We start from the raw sequence: 16,592 nt of genomic DNA on the forward strand, positions 1-16,592 counted from the left end.
TTTTCCATCTTGCATATTCAAATTGCCCATTCTATCTCTAGGATCCTCTCTAGCTTTCCTTTGGTCCAGAACGTGTCTCTAACCTTTAGTTGTGAAAGGTGTATTTTTCCTTGCTCCTGTGATTTGTTTATGATGTAACCTTATATATTTAAGAAACGTGTCCATTTGGAGCTAATTGTGTTGTTATTGTTGAATCATTTTAGTCGTGTCCATTTCTTCATGCCATTTCGGGTTTTTCTTAGCAAAGATACCAGGGAGGTTTGCCATTTCCTTTACTAGTTCATTTTGCAAATGAGGAACTGAGGCAAACAAGGTTGAGTGACTTGCCCAGGGTCATACAGCTAGTAAGTTATCTCAGGCCAGATTTGAACTCGGAAAGATGAGTCTTCCTGATACCAAACCCACTGTTCCACCTAATTGCCTCCAATTGTGGTATATCATGTGAATGTTGGCCTATCTAATTTCCGCCAGACTAATTTTCAGCTTTCTAACAGTTTTTTTTCTCAAATAGTGAGTCCTTATGTCAATAAGTGGGATCTTTTGGGTTTATCAAACACGCTCACAATGTTTGTTATGTTGTAGACCCAATCTTTTCCACTCACTGACTTTTCGATTTTTTTGCTGATACTAAATAGTATTGACAATTACTGCTTTGCAATACAGTATGAGATTTGATTCTTCTAGGGTCCCTTTCTTCCCACCATTTTTCATTATTTACCCTGCAACCAGACTCTGTCACCGTGAGACAAGGTTTGGCTATATAATAGAAAGCCATGATTAAGTAGGAGGAACATATTCTTTCCGTACCATACCTTTTTCCTTCAACTAGTCATTCACAGGAAGTCTGACCTTCCCTTGCTCTACTCACCTTAGAGGACAGAGTGTTCTCCTGAGGCACCTCTATTTTAAGTTATGCTTGTCTCTGGTTTAACAATAATGACTATTTTTAAACCTAGGATTGAATTGGTCTCAACCTGCTTGGGTCATTTCTCTGCTATCTTAGGACCTTAAAAATTAATCATCAAAACTTAAGATTCTCTTTAAGCTTAGAGCTGTTAGGATTTTCTTCTGGCTTTCAGCAAGCAGTTCCAGGTTCTCTTTAAAGGACCTTGAGGGGAGGACAGGAGGGAGGGAAATTTGGGAAGAAGCAGATGTGTAGAGAAGCCAGCCTGGTGAATGTCCCTGATTTCTAGCCTGTGTGAGTAGAGATTTCAGGGAATTTTTCCCTTAGGTGAGATCAGAGACTCTATCTCTTTCTCTCAGCTTACCTGAGATATCCAGCTTCTACTGGGAGAGGTCATTCACTGTGTGTCATTTGGAATATTTTAGTTTAGAGGTCAAAAGGGGAGTCACTAGAATTTACTGAGTAGGGGGCAACATGGTCATACCCATACCTTTGGGATATTACTTTGGTAGTAGCATAGAGGATGGGCTGGAAAGATGAGGGAGTGGAGGTTAGGAGAGTATTAGGAGACTATTAAAATGGTAGTAAAGATGAAAGGCCTGGGATGGAAGGCAAAACTCCCCTGCATCTATTTCAGGGAGGTGCTGAAATGCTCGGAAACTGAAATTGTTGATGGAAAGCTTCAGACTGCTTGGGGGCTTGTACTTGGACCTCAACTACAAAATCACATTTCTCCCTTGCTTCAAAACACTATCCCTGGGAGTTTTCTCCCCAGCCCAAGGACACTATGCCTAGCAATAACTCATGAGTGGAGCCCAGTAAGACAAACTATCTTTCCCTGCAATTACTCATAAGCAGGTCCCCAGTAATATATACTATCTTTCCCCATCACAAGAACAAGCCGACCTCTGAAGAAATGCTCTTGTAAAAACAAGACTATCTCGTACCCACAGAATTATCGTGTATCCATTCCCAAAGTTATCATATTCAATCCAGAGGTCAAGCTATGGACATCATCTCTCAAAGCTATCTTGCTACAGATGTGACAGACCAAAAATACACCCCTGGGAAACCCCTTCCCCTGGTTTCCAGTAGCAAATGGCTCCTGTGACCAAGGTGAATTTCCACCTTTCTGGTTTTCTCCTGGTGGTGATGTTCTTTTTGTATGATATTCCTGTAAGTTTTCCTCCCAGGATCTCTTTCAGGTGGTGATTGGTGGATTTTTTCTATTTCTATTTTGCCTTCTTGTTCTAGAACTTCAGGGCAATTTTACTAGATAGTTTCTTGCAATATTGTATCAAAATTCTTTTTTTTTAATTGTAATTTTCTGGCAGTCCAACTATTCTTATGTTATGTCTCTTTAAGCTGTTCTCCAGATTGGTTGTTTGTCTGAGATATTTTACTTTCTCTTGTATTTTTTCATTCTTTTGATTTTGTTTAATGATTTCTTAGTGTCTTAGAATGTCACTCCAATTCTAATTTTCAAGGAATTATTTTCTTCCTTTAGTTTTTGATTCTCTATTTTCAGTTGATTGACTTTCTTTTTGTAATTTTCTTGTTCTTCTTGGATTGCTCTTATTTTTTTTTTCTAATTTTTCCTTGATCTCTCTTCTTTGATTTTTAAAGTCTTTTTAAGTTCTTCTAAGAACTCTTTTTGTGCCTGGAGCCATTTGATGTTTCTCATTAAAAAAAGGAGTGGCTTTTTAAACTCCATTATCTTTCTCTGAATATTAACCTAGATCTTTTCTATCCCCATAGTAACCATCTATGGTTGGCTTCTTTCTCCTTTGCTTTTTTTATTTTTATTTTTATTTTATTTTTATTAATGTATTTTTTGTTTTATTTTGTTTTTAGCAGCTATTAATGTAATCAAGTTGTAGTCCTGAAGTATGGGGAATGATGCCCCAAACCTGAGGTCCCTACTCCCTCCCTAGTGCATTCACCGGGCGTGTGCTAGCTCCCCCCACCCCCCCACCCGCCCCAGCCCAGGACGCACCTGGTCAACACAGCTGTGCTTGGTCTCCCTCAATAGCAGAAAGTCCTTCAATCTTCTGCTCAGCTGTCAGGACCCCCCCCCACACACACACACACACTCTGCTGCCCATAGGGCCTGTTGTTTCTTAGTTCTGCAGAGTTGGCCTAGAGGTGTTTGCACTTCACTCAGGCCAAACCTCAGACCCTGGAGATTGAGTCTTTCCTGAGGTCTTCTCAAATTGTTTTAGGAGGACAACTACTTTACCACGTGTTTATTTTTACTCTTCTGAGGCAATAGTCTGTCTTTTTTTGTGGAGGAAATTTGGAGAACTGAAAGTTTTCTGACCTACTCCACCATCTTCCCAGAATCCTCTCCTAGAAGCTGGTTTTAAAAAAAAACCCAATAAGCTAGATAAACCATTAACTAACTTGATTTTTAAAAAGAAAGTATCAAAATGAAACAATGAATTCAATAAAGAAGAAATAAAATAAGTTGGAAGTATTTTACTCAATTATTTCTCAATAAACCAACAATCTGAATGAAATGCATAAATATTTACAAAAATATAAAATACCCAGATTAACAGAACAGGAAATAAAGGACTTCAATAACTCAATCTTACAAAAAGAAATGAAACAAGCCATAGGTAAATTACCAAAGGAAGAAAAAACCAAACAAACCAGGACCAGATGGATCCAAAAGTGAAATCTATCAAACATTTAAAGAATAGTTAATTCCAATATTATACATACTGTTTGAAAAAGTGGGAAAAAGAGATTCTACCAAATTCCTTTTACAAGTATGGTATTGATACCTAAACTAGGGAAAGTCAAATCAAAGAATGAAAACTATCGACAAATATCCCTAATGAATATTGATCAAAAATTTTAAAATATTAAAAGGATACTACAGCAACATATCACAAAAATTAGACACTAGGACCAGATTTGATTTATGGCAAGAATGCAGAGCTGGTTCAATATTAGGAAAATGGTAAACATACTTCCCTATATTAATAACAAAAATAATATAATTATATCAATAGGTACAGAAAAACTTTATAAACACCTATTTCTGTTTTTAAAAAATCACTAGGAGTAGGAATTAATGTATTTTTCTTTAATATGATACATAATATTTATACAAAAACAAGAGCGACTTTATCTGTAATGGTGATAAGTTGGAGACATTTCCAATTAGATCAAGATATTGTTGCTTTTGATTACAGAACATAAAATTCCCAATTTGATTACATAAAATTAAAAAGGTTTTGTACAAACAAAAGTGATGCATCTAAAATCAGAAGGGAAAAATCTTTGTAGTAAATTTTTCTTATAAAGTCCTCATTTCCCATATATATAGGAAACTAATATTTATAAGAATAAGAGCCACTCCCTAATTGATAAATGGTCAAAGGACCATTTAGGCAGTTTTTAGAGAATGAAATCCAAGCTATCAATAGTCATATGGAAAAAAATGCTCTAAACCACTAATAATTGGTGAAAAGCAAGTTAAAATAACTCTGAAGTTGTATCTTCACATCTGTCAGATTGACAAAGTTGACAAAAAAGGAAAACAACAAATGCTAGAGGGGCTATGGGAAAACAGTGTACTAATGCGCATATATATATATGTATATGTGTATATATATATATATATATATATATACATACAACAAAATTTGTAGCAGCTCTTTTTGTGATGGCAAAGAATTGGAAATTCTGGGGATGAAGTGCCCATAAATTGGAGAATAGCTGAAAAAGTTATGGTACATGTATGTGATGGAATACTATTGTGCTGTGAGAAATCATCAAAGTGATGGTTTCTGAGAAACCTGGAAGACTTGTATGAACTGATACAGATCAAAGTCTGTACTACTAGGAGAACAATTCACATAATAATAGCAACATTGTAAAGATAATCAATTTTGAAGGACTTAGCAACTCTGATCAGAGTAATGATCAACCACAATTCCAGAGGATTCATGATGAAACATGTTACCCAGTCTCAGAGCACAGGTTGATATCTATCTATCTATCTATCTATGTCTACACATGTGTGTGCATACACACATATACACGTATATATGTATGTAGCTACAAGTAGAGACGCATATATGTTGTAACAACAATGCTGCTTGCAGCTACCGTGGAGGTGTAAAGCCAATAACACCAGAAGACAGGACATCTGCTAGCACAGGTTCTTTGATCTGCTTTTCTAAAGAAAGCAACCTTAAGGAGTTTACAATCTCACTTTAATTAATCATACATATATCATTCACTTAGTTCAGAGGAAAAAGTCAGCACCCTGACCTTCAGAGAAAACACAAACAGAAATTGCAAGCAGAAATTATATAAACAGAGAAAATAATACAACTCAGCAGACAGGGCTTTTAACTGTCTGTCCATAGCAATACATACATAGTTACCAGAGAGAGAGAAGCACCAACATCTGGGTTTTCAAAGGCAGAGGGGTCCTTAAGGACCATTAATGGCTACCCAGAGTCTCACCTGGCCAAATCACATGAACTCTCTTGCAATGAGTGAGCCCCAAAGCAAAATATTAGCTTCAAAATATATATATATATATACTTCTTCTTGGTCAGAGGGTGTCACAACCATGTGACTCAAACTCATGTGACTTAGGCTTTCTTGTGACTTAAGCAGGTTATCAAAGACTCTTGATTCAATCAAAGGCAAGGCGCAATCAAAGGCACTTGATTGCCTTAGTCCTAAGAAGCACCCCTAAAGAAAAAACAGGGGTAAGTCCCACTTTGCTTGCCATTATGTATGTACACACACATATGTGTGTATGTATGCATATATTTTTATATACACATCCATATATATACAATATACATACATATATATTTATATATGCATACATGCCAATGCAGGAATTTGTTTTGTTTTGACTTTACATATTTGTAACAGAGGTTTTGCTTTGTTTTGTCACAAGGCCAGATGGTCTTCCTCCTAGTTCTAAACCAAGGAGAGAAGGGTGTGTGTGTGTGTGTGTGTGTGTGTGTGTGTGTGTGTGTGTGTGTAGGAGGATGTGGGAAAGAGAGAATGTGGATCTGAAAAGAAAAGAAAATCCAACTGAAGAAACTAAACTAAAATGAATGAGAATGGAAATTCTTCGAACATTCTTCTTGGAGAAAGAAGAAAATCATGCACATGGTTCTTGGTCCTTGGAGAAAAACTGGCTAGGGGCTAAAGCCACAATATAGATCAGTAAGGATGTGGACCTCTTGTACCACCCTGGGTTCTTTGGTGTAGGTCCAATGGGAAGAGAAGTTGCCTGTCCAGCACCCACAAGTGTGTTTCCCATCTAGGGGAGTTAAATCCCTCAGAGGGCTTCTATAGGATGAAAGGACTCCCTAGAATGTTACCTGTCTAATATCTGCAAATACACTTAATTTCCTTTTGAAAGGAGTACAAACTATGGATTGATGCTGAGTTTGGAGGACTGTAGGACCCTAGAGACAAGTGGGAATCGCTGGAGAAGAAGTAAAATGATATTAACTGCTTATAGGCTTTTCCAAGTTCATTATATTTTTTCTGAATTGTTTATGAAGTCTTATGAGTCCTTTGACTTGTCTTCTTCCTGTGGGGTGATCTTGTCACTTCTACCTTCGCAGTATCTCTCACGCCTGACCCCATCCCTCCACATGAACAGCATCACCTCAGTTTAGGTCCTAAGAACCTCTTGTCTAGATGATTGCAACAGCATTTAATTGGTCTCTTTGCCTCAAGTCTCACTGCTCCATCCACCCTACGTGCTCTTGCCAATTTTCTTTAACTGAATATCTGATCATGTGGCTCCAAGCCTTAACTCCAGTGTCTTCCTACTGCCCCAGGATAAAATATAAACTTTGTTTTTCTTTAGTGTATCTTTTTTTTTCTTTTTGGAGGGGGGAAGGCAGGGCAATTGGGGTTAAGTGACTTGCCTAAGGTCACACAGCTAGTAAGTGGGTCAAGTGTCTGAAGCCAGATTTGAACTCAGGTCCTCCTTACTCCAGCGCCAGTGCTCTACTCACTGCATCACCTAGCTGCCCCTTGTTCTGGTTTTAAAGGTCTACACAATTTATTTTTCCCATCTCATTGGACAAACAGGCTTTTTCTCTATTCCTTACTTATGATACTCTATCTCCCAACATTGTAGATCAGCAGCTTAGCTGATTGCTATTGTTAACAGCTGGGTGGTACAGTCGATAAAGCACTGGGCCTGGAGTCAGAAAGACTCATCTTTCTGAGTTCAAATCTGGCCTCAGATATTTACTACATATGTGACCCTGGGCAAGTCATTAACCCTGTTTAACTCAGTTTCCTCATATATCAAATAAGATGGAGAAGGAAATGGCAAACTGCTCTAGTATCTTTGCCAAGAAAACCCCAAATGGGGTTACAAAGAGTCAGACATGACTAAAATGACTGAATGACAAAAACAAGATTAGCTGGAGAGAGGGGCAGATAGGATCCAGGACTGCAGAAGCTGGATGATCTTTTCTCTGTTCTCCAAGATGAATATAGGGCTAGACTTACAGCTGGAAGCTATACCTTAAATATCTCAAGTCTGGGTATAAATGTCTGTTCAGAAGGAAAGTTGTTCCCCTGATTCTTCTCAAAGGGGGATATACTCACTAGCTTAGTCCCTTTCTACAAAATTCTGGTAACATAAAAAAAAAATCCATCATGAATAGTGAATAAAGCCATTTAATCAAACAAAACAGTAAACAGAAGTTAGAGAAGTTATACAGATTAGAAATATGCACATATATGTATATACACACACACAAAGGAATTCTTTAACTAGGAGACGATTTATATTTCAGCTCAAAATAGGACAGAGAACTATCTCACAGTGGAGTAGTTCACTATCAACAATCCTTAGGTTTTAATGTGCTAGGGGACAAGGCACATGATAGAAGGGAAGCTTCCCATACATGACTGTAGCTCTCGGCTTCAGCTGACCATTCATATATTCACTCTCTCTCTCTCTCTCTCTCTCTCTCTCTCTACCACTTTCAGGGGTATGCAGAGTTAAGCTCTATATTCTCTCAGGTAGACAGTAGTCATATCTCTCTTTGTATAAGTATCATGCAGAACAGGGTTGCTCCTGTTCCTCTCCGACCTTGCCTGGTTCAGAGTCAGTTTTTCACTTGGAATATGTTCCTCCCTTACCTGTCTTATAGGGTCTGCCTTCTCCTTTAAGACTGGGCTTGAATACCATCTTTCCCCTGAAGTCTTTCCTGATGTCCCAAACTGTTAACGCTTTCCCTCCTAAACTCCCTTATATTTCACTGTTTTGTAGATATTTTTATTTATTCACTTTTGTATTTATGCTGTATATATGTACTTGTCTTCCTCATTAGAATGTAAATTCCTTAAGAGTATATATTGTTGGGGGCGGAGCCAAGATGGCAGCTGGAAAGCAGGGACTTGCTTAAGCTCTCCCCCAGGTCCCTCCAAATACCTATAAAAATGGCTCTGAATAAATTCTAGAGCAACAGAACCCACAAAATAGCAGAGGGAAGCAGGGCTCCAGCCCAGGACAGCCTGGATGGTTGCTGGGAAGGGTTTATCTCATGGAGCTGGGAGTGGAGCAAAGCACAGACCAGCATGGACTGTGCCAGGACCAACCAGACTGGGAACCGGGGAACAGGCCCTAGTGCCCTGAATCAGCGAGCTGTGGCAGTTACCAGACTTCTCAACCCACAAACGCCAAAGACAACAGAGCAGGTTAGTGGAAAACACTGCTGGGACAGAGTGAAAGGAGTTCATGGTCGGCCACCGCCCCAGGTGTGGCAGAAGTGGTGCAGCTCTGAGGCTGCTTCCAGAGCTACAGCTGCAGTTGCTTCTGGCCCCAGGCCCACCTGGTGGGAGGAATTAAGTGTCAGATTAGAGCAGGAGTGCAAAGCCTGCTTTGCCCTGCCTGGATCTGGGCTGCAATCCTGGCTGGTGGTTCTTGGGGGAGAAGGAGCACTGGTGTGGCAGAGCTTGCTGTGTAGAAGTAGCTCTGAAAACAGCAGTGCAGCCCCTCAAGTTTGGGACAAAGTACTCTCTACTTTACAAGCAGTCATACCGCAACAAAAAGCTCAAGGGTCAAGTAGTTGGCTGGGAACATGAACAGGCACTGAAAATGGACTCAGATTCAGACTCAGATTTTGGAGTCTTTTTTTTTGGACAAAAAAAGACCAAAACATACAGCCAGAAGTCCACAAAGTCAAAGAGCCTACATCAAAAGCCTCCAAGAAAAACAGGAATTTGTCTCAGGCCATGAAAGAGCTCAAAAAGGATTTGCAAAAGCAAGTAAGAGAAGTAGAGGAAAAATTGGGAAGAGAAATGAGAGTGATGTGAGAAAACCATGAAAAACAAGTCAATGACTTGCTAAAGGAGACCCAAAAAATACTGAAGAAAATAACACCTTAAAAAATAGACTAACTCAAATGGCAAAAGAGCTCCAAAAAGCCAATGAGGAGAAAAATGCCTTGAAAGGCAGAATTAACCAAATGGAAAAGGAGGTCCAAAAGACCACTGAAGAAAATACTACCTTAAAAATTAGATGGGAGCAAGTGGAAGCTAGTGACTTTATGAGAAATCAAGATATAAAATAGAACCAAAGGAATGAAAAAATGGAAGACAATGTCAAATAACTCATTGGAAAAACCACTAACCTGGAAAATAGATCCAGAAGAGATAATTTAAAAATTCTTGGACTACCTGAAAGCCATGATCAAAACAAGAACCTAGATATCATCTTTAAAGAATTATCAAGGAAAACTGCCCTGATATTCTAGAACCAGAGGGTAAAATAGAAATTGAAAGACTCCACCAATCACCTCCTGAAAAAGATCCCCAAAAGAAAACTCCTAAGAATATTGTCGCCAAATTCCAGAGCTCCTAGATCAAGGACAAAATACTGCAAGCAGCCAGAAAGAAACAATTTGAGTATTGTGGAAACACAATCAGGATAATACAAGATCAATTTCTACATTAAGGGATCAAAGGGCTTGGAATATGATATTCTGGAGGTCAATAGAGCTAGGATTAAAACCATAATCACCTACCCAGCAAAACTGAGTATAATGCTCCAAGGCAAAATATGTATTTTCAATAAAATAGAGGACTTCCAAGCTTTCTCAGTGAAAAGACCAGAACTGAATAGAAAATTTGACTTTCAAACACAAGAGTCAAGAGAAGTATGAAAAGGTAAACAAGAAAGAGAAATCACAAGGGACTTACTAAAGTTGAACTGTTTTGTTTACATTCCTACATGGAAAGATGATGTGTGTAATTCATGAGGTCTCAGTATTAGGGTAGCTGAAGGGAATACACACACACACACACACACACACACACATACACACACATATGTACACAGAGGGCACAGGGTGAGTTGAATATGAAGGGATGATATCTAAAAAAAAATCAAATTAAGGGATGAGAGAGGAATATATTGAGAGAGGGAGAAAGGGAGAGATAGAATGCGGTAAATTATCTCACATAAAAGTGGCAAAAAAAGCAGTTCTGCTGGAAGGGAAGAGGGGGCAGGTGAGGGGGAATGAGTGAATCTTGCTGTCATCAGATTTGACTTGAGGAGGGAATAACATGCACACTCAATTGGGTATCTTACCCCACAGGAAAGAAGTGAGAAGGGACTAAAAAAGAGGTTACGATAGAAGGGAGGGCAGATGGGGGGAGGAGGTAACCAAAAGCAAACACTTTCGAAAAGGGACAGGGTTAAGGGAGAAAATTGAATAAAGGGGGACAGGATAGGAGGGAGCAAAGTATAGTTAGTCTTTCACAACATGAGTATTGTGGAAGGGTTTTGCATAATGACACATGTGTGGCCTATGTTGAATTGCTTGCCTTCTTAGGGAGGGTGGGTGGGGAGGGAAGAGGGGAGAGAATTTAGAACTCAAAGTTTTAAAAGCAGATGTTCAAAAAAAAAAGTTGTTTTTGGATACAACTGGGAAATAAGATATACAGGCAATGGGGCATAGAAATCTATCTTGCCCTACAAGAAAGTAAGGGAAAAGTGGTTGGCGGGGAGTGGAGTGACAGAAGGGAGAGCTGACTGGGGAATAGGGCAATCAGAATATATTCCATCTTGGAGTGGGGGGGAGGGTAGAAATGGGGAGAAAATTTGTAACTCAAAATCTTGTAGAAATCAATGCTGAAAACTAAAAATATTAAATAAATAATAAAATAAAAAAGAGTATATATGGTTTCATTTGTTATACTTTTATCCCTTGTACCTAATACAATGCCTTAAGTATAGTAAGATAGTAAGCACTTAATACATACTCATTGATTAATTTTCCTTTTTGGGGAGGGAAAGGTCATTTTTGCTAATCTTATGAGTGATGTGCAATACCAAAGTTATTTTAATTTCTATATATCTCATTTTTAGTGATTTGGAACATTTTTTTTCCACATAATCGTTGATAACTTTCATTCCTTCCACTGAGAACTGCCTATTCCGATTCCTTTATAATTTAGATAGCAAACCTTTATCAAAAACAATTTTGCAGCAGACTTTTTCCCTTCTCCATTGAAAACACTAGAGGGAGTGTTTTACCTCCTTTTCAGACAATGAGACCTTGAACAACTTGTTTCAAATGCATGGTAAGTCCAAGGCTATATCTTCTCTGCTCATCTGCACACCTTTATGAGGGTCTTATGTGGCAGGAGATACTGAACTAAAGGGTGTGACAAGCCCATTTGCCCCACAACACATGATATTTGAAGTAGAGGTTCTTCGAAACTGATGGACACGAATGCTTTTGCAATGTTCTTATGCTGCCCTATCCCCCCAAGAGAAACTGCACTAAATGAGACTAATTCTACCTCTATTTGTGAAAAAGTATCACCCTCTCCTAACACACTGATTGGTACAGCACCATTCAGACCATCTTTTTAGCCAATCACTTATATGATATGATTTGAGAAGGCCTGGGATGAACCTTATGCCTTCTCACCTCAAATAATATATGTCTTCTCACGTTTCTTACTTCAAGCCGCATATTATATTTTAAAATAATTCATTATTTATTTTAAACATTTGTTTTATTTTTAAAATTTTGAGTTCCAGATTCTCTCTCTTCCTCCAAACCTCCCCCACCCATGAAGGCAAGCAATATGATATCAATTCTACATGTGAAATCATGCAAAACACATTTCTATATTAGCCATGTTGCAAAAAAGCAAGAAAAATAAAAGTAGAAAAATTATATTCAATTTGCACTCAGCATTTATCTCTCTGAAGGTAGACAGCATTTTTCATCATGGGTCCTTTGGAATTGTCTTGTATCATTGTCTTGAAAGTAGCTAAGTCTTTCACAGTTGATCATTGTTAAAATATTGTTGTAACAGTGCACAATGTTCTCTTGGTTCTGCTCACTTCAATCTGCATCAATTCATATAGGTCTTCCAGGTTTATCTGAAACCATCTCCCTTAACATTTCTTATAGCACAATAGTATTCCATCACAATCATATACCACAACTTATTCAGCCATTTCCTAATTAATGGGCATCCCCTCAATTTCCAATTTTTTTGCTACCACAAAAAGAGCTGCTGTAAGTATTTTTTGTACATATTGATCCCTTTCCATTTTCTTTGATTTCTTTGGGATACAGACTTAGTAGTGGTATTGCTGGCTCAAAGAATATACACAGTTTTATAGCCCTTTAGACATAGTTTTAAATTGTTCTCCAGAATGGTTCATCAGTTCACAATTCCACCAATAGTGCATTAGTATCCTTATTTTTCCACATTCCGCCCAGCATTTTTTCATTTTCTTTTTCTGTTATAACAGCCAATCTGATAGGTGTGAGGTGATACCTCAGAGTTGTTTTAATTTGCATTTCTCTAATTAATAATAATTTAGAACCTTTTTTCATATAACTATAGATAGCTTTTATTTCTTCTGAAAACTGCCTGTTCATAACCTTTGGCCATTTATCAGTTGGGGAAGGTTCTTATTTTTGCAAGTTTGACTCAGTTCTCTATATATTTTAGAAATGAGCCCTTTATCAGAGAAACTTTCTATAAAAAGTTTATCCCAATTTCCTGCTTTTCTTCTAATTTTGTTTGTGCAAAACCTTTTTAATTTCACATAGTCAAAATTATACTTGCAGTGATTCTCCTTGTCTCTTGTTTGACCACAGAACCTTCCTTTACACTTAGTTCTGACAGGTAAAGTTTCCTGTGATTCTCCAATTTGTTTATGGTTATCATTCTTTATGTCTAAATCATGTACCCATTTTGATACAGTGTGAGATGTTGGACTACGTCTAGTTTCTGCCATACTGTTGTTCAGTTTTCTCAGCAAATTTTGTCAAACAGTGAGTTCTTGCCCCCAAAGCTTAGATCTTTGGGTTCATCAAATTCTAAATCACTAAGATCATTTACTACTGTGTACATGTTTAGTTATTTTTCAGTCATGTCCAACTCTTTGTGACTCCTTTTGGGGTTTTCTTAGCAAAAATACTTGAATGGCTTGCCATTTCCTTATCCAGCTCATTTTATAGATGAGGAAACTGAGGCAAATAGGGTTAAGTGACTTGCCCAGAGTTGCACAGCTAGTAAATATCTGAGGCTGGATTTGAACTCAGTTCTTCCCAACTCCAGGCACAGCTTTCAATCCACTGTGCCACCCAGCTGACCAAGAAAACGCTACAGAGAGTGGTGAAGAGTCTGCCATGATGAAATGACTGAAGAACAACAGTTGTATACCTAATCTATTCTGATGATCCACCATTTTATTTCTTATCCAGTTCCAGATTATTATGATGATTACTGCCTCATAATTTAGTTTGAATTCTGGTACTGCCAGACTGCCTCCCTTCACATTTTCTAAAAATTTGATTTCCCTGATAGTCTTGACTTTTTGTTCTTCCATTTGAATTTTGTTATTATTTTTTCTAGCTCTATAAAATAATTCTTTGGCAGTTTAATTGGTATGGTACTAAATGAGTATACTAATTTAGGTAGAATCATCATTTTTATTATACTGGCTAGGCCTACCCATAAGCAATTAATATTTCTCCAGTTGTTTAGATCTGCATTTGCATGAAAAGTGTTTTATAATCGTGTTAACATTGGAATTTTTCTATCTCTTCCTGCTGTGTTTTGTTGGTAGTATATAGAAATGCTGATGATTTATGTGGGTTCATTTTATATCCTGCCACTTTGCTAAAGTTATTCATTGTTTTAATGAGTTTTTTAGTCGACTCTCTAGGGTTTTTAAAAGTATGCCACCACATACTCTGCAAAGAGTAATAGTTTTGTTTCCTCATTGCTTTTGCCTATCCCTTCCATTATTTTCTTGTTGTATTGCTATAGCTAGCATTTCTAACATAATATTCAATAATAATGATGATAATGGATATCCTTGCTTTACCTTTAACCTTATTGAGCAGGTTTCTATTTAATTCTCATTAAGCTAGTGCTTGTTCTTTGTTTTACATAGACAATACTTATCATTTTATTTATTTATTTATTTATTTTTTTAGTACTTATCATTTTAAGAAAAGCTCTATTTATTCCTGTGTTTTCTAATGTTCTTAATAGGAATGGGTGTTGAATTTTGTCAAATGGTTTTTCTACATCTATTGTGTTAATCATATGATTTTTATTGTTTTTGTTATTGACATGGTCAATTATCCCAATAATTTTTCTAATATTGAACCAGCCCTGCATTCCTGGTTTAAATCTGACCTGGTCATAGTGTATGATCGTTGTGATATATTGCTATAATCTCTTTGCTACTAATTTAGGTTGATGGTAACTGAAAGAGAAGGAAGAGAATGAAGAAGTCTTTGATAATTTTAGTTAATAGAAGTATCTTTTGAACTTTCCTTTGGCCAGGTAGAAAGGAATATCCTTACAGGTTGTTGCCAAAGAGGGATTGAATGGTTTTATGGAAATGATTCAATAGGGTGTGCTGACCTTTTAAGCTGAAAGTATTACCTAAAGGCTGAACTTTTTCTTAGTTTTAACTCGAATTTTCACTATTGTTTGAAGATGTTATAAATTGTAACTCCAAAATCTCTTAGTGAGATTTTCAGTCATAAGGTAATTCATTCCATCTTTGGTCCTCTCTATCTTTCTAAGCAGAAATGTTTAGAATTAGTTAAATTAAATTTAATAAAAACTGTTTCTGGTAGGCTTGGGCCCAAAAAGCAGAGTACAGAATATTCTCCACATACTGTAACCCCCAAGTAGAATGCAGGTTAGGTGCTGTTTTGTCTTTATATTTCCAGCACCTAGTACCTAGTAGGTACTTAATATTTATTGAATTCAATGGAACATCAAAGACTTTCCATTTCTTAGTTTCTTTAAGAGATAATCTACCACCAATTCCAACTTGTTGCAGAAATCCCTTCTATAACATTCCTGAGAAGATTATAGGCTCTGAACACTTCTAGTGATCAGAACTCATCATTCATTCCAACATCTTGTTCTAGTCTCAACTAAACATTCTCATTGCACCATTTTATTCTTATTCATATTGGATAATTGTAACTGGGTAACTGCAGAAAAAAAGCTTAATTGGGGTTACAGTGTGAGCCCCCTAACTGGACAGAATTTTATACTATGCTGACATAAAATCCTGACATCAGCAATGTCAACCTACTACTGCTTTCACACTGTTCAATTCACTTAAATTTGACAAGCATTCATTAAACATCTGTGTTTGGCACTGGGGATAAAAACGTAAAATGTAAAAAATAAAATAAAATAAAAAAGCCCATATCAGGGACTTCCTACTTAAGGGAAACAACATGTCTATGGATAAATAAGTATAAGATAATTTAAGGAAGGGAATACTTGAATCTAGAAGGATGAGGTAAGACTTTGCACAGGAGGTAGCAGTAGCCTTGAGGAGCTAAGGCTCTTGTGAGGTGGAGCATTCCAGGCATGGGCAGAACAAGGATACAGAAGGTAGGATGTTGAGTTTCAGGGAACAGCTTTCCCAGTGAGACAGCTGGGGCAACTGTAAGTGAAAAAAGCAAAAACTCCTCAATATGATATTCATCACCTTCTACAATCCAGCAATCTACAACCTAATTTCCTAACCATATTTCCCTTTACCCCATATGCAAGTCCTCTCTAAGCTCAGTCATCGCTGTCTTCTAAATGCCATTTCTTTCTCACCTCTGTGCCTTTGTTTACACTGTTCCCCTCACCTGAAATGCCCTCTTCACCCCTCCCTGCCTACCTGTTTGTCCTCCAAAGCCCATCTTATCCACGAAGCATTTCCTGACCAATCACATCCACGATGATCTCTCCTTCCATTGAATTCTGTCATGCTTATTGTCTATAACACTCATTTAGTGCTGGGATTTGCTGTCTGGCATTATCAATTATATGATTTGTATTTACGTGCCTTGTCTCCCTAACCAAACTGTAAACTTTCTTGAGGACTCTGTCCTTCATACCACCAGATATATTGGATTCAATTCAATTCATTCAGCTACGTGGGAATCACTGTGTTAAATGCTAGAGATAAAAGACAAAGGAAGACACAGTTCTTACCTTTTGATTAGCTTATAATCCAGGGAGGATATAACACACATACACAATGCTTTCCATTAATTCTAGCAGCTTCTTGGCTTGTTCTTCATAAATTGTCTTGACTAGAATCACATCTATGATAGATAAGTATCAAATTGGGGCGTTTTTTTCTGAAAGATTTCTGGCT

General features: G+C 37.5%; 1 protein-coding gene across 1 annotated transcript in view; it reads left to right on the top strand.

Annotated features, from left to right (window-relative positions):
* The first annotated feature begins 6,149 nt into the window (after positions 1-6,149).
* The window catches only part of CRYAA (crystallin alpha A), a 47,297-nt gene continuing 36,854 nt past the window's right edge, over positions 6,150-16,592 (top strand). Inside the window, exon 1 of the mRNA XM_036747376.1 lies at positions 6,150-6,211. The gene's annotated coding sequence lies outside the window, so the exon portion shown is untranslated. The remainder of the gene's footprint in view (positions 6,212-16,592) is intronic.

Source organism: Trichosurus vulpecula, chromosome 2 (assembly GCF_011100635.1).
Source record: "Trichosurus vulpecula isolate mTriVul1 chromosome 2, mTriVul1.pri, whole genome shotgun sequence".
Taxonomy (NCBI): Eukaryota; Metazoa; Chordata; class Mammalia; order Diprotodontia; family Phalangeridae; genus Trichosurus; species Trichosurus vulpecula.